Genomic DNA, 5,573 nt, shown 5'->3' with positions numbered 1-5,573 from the left:
GTGTGTGTGTGTGTGTGTGTGTGTGAGAGAACAAATGTTGAAATAAGTCTAAAGATCTATGGAATTAAGTTTTGGTTTGGACTGCAGTACCAAATGTTACACTGAAAACAGACCCAGTCATTTCCTTTTGAGTTATTCCGCTATCTGTTGGTGTGCCCTTGTGGTATTTGTGTTTTTCCTGTCTTTATGTGTTGCTGGTTCTAAGGACAATTCCAAAAACTTTGTGAGTGCATAAGTAGTGGTTTATGGACTTGCTATATTATCCGCAAGACTTTTCAATGGTGATTGTGTACCTGCACAGCCGCAACAGATGGCTGCTGGCCATCTCTACAAGGACTGCATTGGGTCTGCACCTTTGATGGGCCACCAATACCATACTCTCTACCGGGGCTAAAGTGGGTCTGTCTGTGATGACCTACCTACGAATATTCTTGAAAAATTCGAATGACTCAGTTTTGCTCTGTTGTGGAACATTACCTCTCTGCATGTCAAGAGTCAGCACTGTGTTTCCGTTGGAAGGACAACACTACTTCTTCAAGACTGCATGGAAATCCACTACTTCTGTGTGCATTTTCTTTTACTGCTCAGACTTTGAGAAAAAAAAGACGACTGTAAATACTATTGTGATCAGGACTGTCTTTATGAGAGCAATTTTTGCTTTTGACCAACATTGCATCAGTAAGTGTGTGCATGTGATATCTTTGTTATTGTAATTATGAAAAATTTTATCAAATCATTATTTGCCAGTGCCCATAACAATTTGTAAATTTTTTTGTGGGGAGCATGAGGACTATGTAAGTTGGTTGTTTAGGTTTTTATATTGGTAACACCACGTAGCGCTCTGTATGAAAATCACTGACTGTGCTGTGTGCAGCCTGTGGCTGGTTTGTATTGTTGGAATATCTGCTATTGCAGTGTTGGGCAGCAGAATGTGAACAGTGCACAGCGTTGCACAGTTGGAGGTGAGCCACCAGCAGTGGTGGATGTGGGGAGAGAGATGGCAGAATTTTAAGAGCCGACAATCTGGACGTGTGTCTGCCAGAAAGAGTAAATTTGTAATACTGGATATCATGAAGTGATATATATATATATTATGACTTTTGAACATTATTAAGGTAAATACATTGATTGCTCTCTATCAAAATCTTTCATTTGCTAACTATGCCGTCAGTAGTTAGTGCCTTCAGTAGCTAGAACGTTTTATTTAGCTGGCAGTAGTGGCACTCACTGTATCGCAGTAGTTCGAGTAACAAAGATTTTTGTGAGGTAAGTGATTCGTGAAAGGTATAGGTCAGGGCCATTCCTAATAGGGATTTTACAAAGTCAGATTTCGTTGTGATAAAAATATTGTGTGTCAGTTTAGTGTTGTTAGTGTTGCCAGGACCTGGGCATGGGTGGAATCAAGTGTTGGGAGGTGGCATGGTGGCAGATGTGAGCATCTATTGCCAGGACCTGGGTTAAGGTGGCAGCCGGCACAAGCAGTTGGATCAGTGGCCAATGTGAGCATCTATTGTGAGGACACGGGCAGGGTGGCAGTAGTCGGGTGGAGGTGGCACGGTGGCCGATGTGAGTGTCTACTCCCGGGACTCGGTGCCAGGTTGGCAGCAGGCACGACGAGGTGGAGTGGTGGCTGATGTGTGTCTATTCCCAGGTCCCGGGCCTGCGTGGAAGCAGGTGTGGTGAGGTGGCAGATGTGAGCGTCTACTGCCAGGACCCGAGCCAGGGTGGAAGCAGTCACGAGAAAGTAGTGCGGTTGCCGACGTGAGCGTCTATTGCCAAGTCCTGGGCAAGGTTGGCAGCAGTAGCGAGGAGGTGGAGCCTTGGCCGATGTGACTGTCTACTGCCAGGATCTGGGATAGGTTGGCAGCAGGCACAAGGCGGTAGAGTGGAGGCCTATGCGAGTGTCGATTGCCAGGACCTGGGTCAGTGTGCCAGCAGTGGCGACGAGGTGGAGCGGTGGCCGATGTGAGTGTTTATTGCCGGGACCTGAGCCAGGGTATCAGAAGACGTAAGGAGGTTATACGGTTGCCGAGTGTTTCTGGAGCCACTCTGTAGCAATTCCTGATGTGTGGGGTGTAGCGTTGCCCTGCTGGAGTCACCCAGGTCTGTCAGAATGCACAATGGAAATGAATGGATGCAAGTGATCAGAGAGGATGCTTACATACGTGTAAGCTGTCAGTCATATCTAGAAATGCCAGGGGTCCCTTATCACAGAAAACTGCACATGCCCCACACCATTACAGAGCCTCCACCTGCTGACAGGCAGTACATGGATTCCTGAGGTTGTCTCCATACACTTACATATTCAGCCACTCAATAAAATTTGAAATGACTCATCTGGCCAAGCAACAAGTTCCCAGTCATGAACAGTCACAGGCCTGTGTTAATGGGGCTAGGCTATTAGTAGAGCTTTGTGTCGTGCAGTCATTGAGGGTACATGAGTCTTCAGCTGTGAAAGCCCGTATCAACATTGTTTCGTTGAATGGTTCACACACTACTAGTTGGCGAAGGCGCAGCATTGAAATCTGCAGCAATTTGTGGAAGTGTTGCAATTCTGTCACACCGAATGGTTATCTTCAGGCATAATTGGTCCTGTTCTTGCAGGATATTTTTCCAGCTGCAGTGATGGTGGAGATGTGATGTTTTCTGTGATTCCTGATATTCATGGTACACTCTTTAAATAATTGTAAGTGAAAATCCCCACTTCATCACTCTCTCAAAGATGGTGTGTCCCTTGGCTCATGCACTGATTGTAACACCACCACAGTCACTCACTCATTCACTCACATCTTGATTACCTGACACTGTATCAGCAGTAAATAATGTAACAACAGCACCAGACATTTGTTGTCTCACATAGGCACTGCCGACTGCAGTGACCTATTCTGCCTATTTACATATATCTGTATTTGAATTCACATGTCTATCCCAGTTTCTTTGGCTCTTCAGTATATATGTTTGTATGTTTTGGAATGAAGATTAAGGCTACAAAATTACCTGCTGTGAGCATATGGAGTGATGTGTTCAGAGAGACTATTCTAACATACATTCTTTGAGAAGTTATGTATAGAAGCATTGAATGATAACCTGAAAGTGCTTTGTTTGTGCAAATTCACTAGAAAGAGAGAGACTGAGATTTTTCAGACAAGGCTTATATGCAAATTATGGAATCAAGTGTTTGAGAAATGAAACAGTTCCACTTGACGGATATTGCCTTCACTGTATTTCAGATAACTTCCTTAAAGTACCTGTAATTAAAGTCACAAAATTTATGTCTTATGACAGAGAAAATAACCAATCACAAGAGCAACATTTAAAGAGTTCTTCTCAAAAGACAAAATGGAACATTAAACCACTACCAATTCATCGTGAGAAATGTTTCGAATTAGTACAGCCACACATAATACCAACCATCCTTAAATATTTAAAACAGCAGTTGATTTTCCCAATAGATTAATGGCAGAATACTCTGACAAAGTGTCAACAAATAAGGATGTGCTTGTGCACTACATACAGCCATTACTGCTTTAATGTATGGGCAGTATTATCAAATTAGTAATGAATAATTACTGGGTCACCTAATTGTCAGAAAAATTAACTATAATGTATTACACTTGTTATGAACTAGAAAAAAACAAAAAAACAAAAACAAATAAAATGCTAGAAATTAAAAGCTTCTACGTGCATTTGAATTTGGGTGCTCGCGTCTTAAGTAGTGACTGACATACAATTACTGATGTAGACGTAGAATGGATTTTCACTTTTATATAGCTTGTTGAACACAAACCAAACATCTTGGTAAAGAATAGAAACAGTAAAACCAATGACACAAAGTATCATCCAGTCGCTGGCCTCATTAAGCAAAATGTTGCAAAAAAATACTTGATTATACACTCCTGGAAATGGAAAAAAGAACACATTGACACCGGTGTGTCAGACCCACCATACTTGCTCCGGACACTGCGAGAGGGCTGTACAAGCAATGATCACACGCACGGCACAGCGGACACACCAGGAACCGCGGTGTTGGCCGTCGAATGGCGCTAGCTGCGCAGCATTTGTGCACCGCTGCCGTCAGTGTCAGCCAGTTTGCCGTGGCATACGGAGCTCCATTGCAGTTTTTAACACTGGTAGCATGCCGCGACAGCGTGGACGTGAACCGTATGTGCAGTTGACGGACTTTGAGCGAGGGCGTATAGTGGGCATGCGGGAGGCCGGGTGGACGTACCGCCAAATTGCTCTACACGTGGGGCGTGAGGTCTCCACAGTACATCGATGTTGTCGCCAGTGGTCGGCGGAAGGTGCACGTGCCCGTCGACCTGGGACCGGACTGCAGCGACGCACGGATGCACGCCAAGACCGTAGGATCCTACGCAGTGCCGTAGGGGACCGCACCGCCACTTCCCAGCAAATTAGGGACACTGTTGCTCCTGGGGCATCGGCGAGGACCATTCGCAACCGTCTCCATGAAGCTGGGCTACGGTCCCGCACACCGTTAGGCCGTCTTCCGCTCATGCCCCAACATCGTGCAGCCCGCCCCCAGTGGTGTCGCGACAGGCGTGAATGGAGGGACGAATGGAGACGTGTCATCTTCAGCGATGAGAGTCGCTTCTGCCTTGGTGCCAATGATGGTCGTATGCGTGTTTGGCGCCGTGCAGGTGAGCGCCACAATCAGGACTGCATACGACCGAGGCACACAGGGCCAACACCCGGCATCATGGTGTGGGGAGCGATCTCCTACACTGGCCGTACACCACTGGTGATCGTCGAGGGGACACTGAATAGTGCACGGTACATCCAAACCGTCATCGAACCCATCGTTCTACCATTCCTAGACCGGCAAGGGAACTTGCTGTTCCAACAGGACAATGCACGTCCGCATGTATCCCGTGCCACCCAACGTGCTCTAGAAGGTGTAAGTCAACTACCCTGGCCAGCAAGATCTCCGGATCTGTCCCCCATTGAGCATGTTTGGGACTGGATGAAGCGTCGTCTCACGCAGTCTGCACGTCCAGCACGAACGCTGGTCCAACTGAGGCGCCAGGTGGAAATGGCATGGCAAGCCGTTCCACAGGACTACATCCAGCATCTCTACGATCGTCTCCATGGGAGAATAGCAGCCTGCATTGCTGCGAAAGGTGGATATACACTGTACTAGTGCCGACATTGTGCATGCTCTGTTGTCTGTGTCTATGTGCCTGTGGTTCTGTCAGTGTGATCATGTGATGTATCTGACCCCAGGAATGTGTCAATAAAGTTTCCCCTTCCTGGGACAATGAATTCACGGTGTTCTTATTTCAATTTCCAGGAGTGTATTCCAACAGGTCTCATCTGTCACAAGTGCCAAAGTATTACATTGCTTTCCATTACCATGCTTGTGTATGACCCAGTAAAATGTAGACATTGTGAAGTCTGGCTGGATTGAAGAGTTTTTAGCAAACAGAACACAGCATGTTGTTATCAATGGAGAGACGTCTACAGACGTTAAAGTAACCTCTGGCGTGCCACAGGGGAGTGTTATGGGAACATTGCTTTTCACAATATATATAAATGACCTAATAGATAGTGTCGGA

This window comes from Schistocerca cancellata, chromosome 12, assembly GCF_023864275.1.
Source record: "Schistocerca cancellata isolate TAMUIC-IGC-003103 chromosome 12, iqSchCanc2.1, whole genome shotgun sequence".
NCBI lineage: Eukaryota > Metazoa > Arthropoda > Insecta > Orthoptera > Acrididae > Schistocerca > Schistocerca cancellata.
This window is presented reverse-complemented; position numbering follows the sequence as displayed.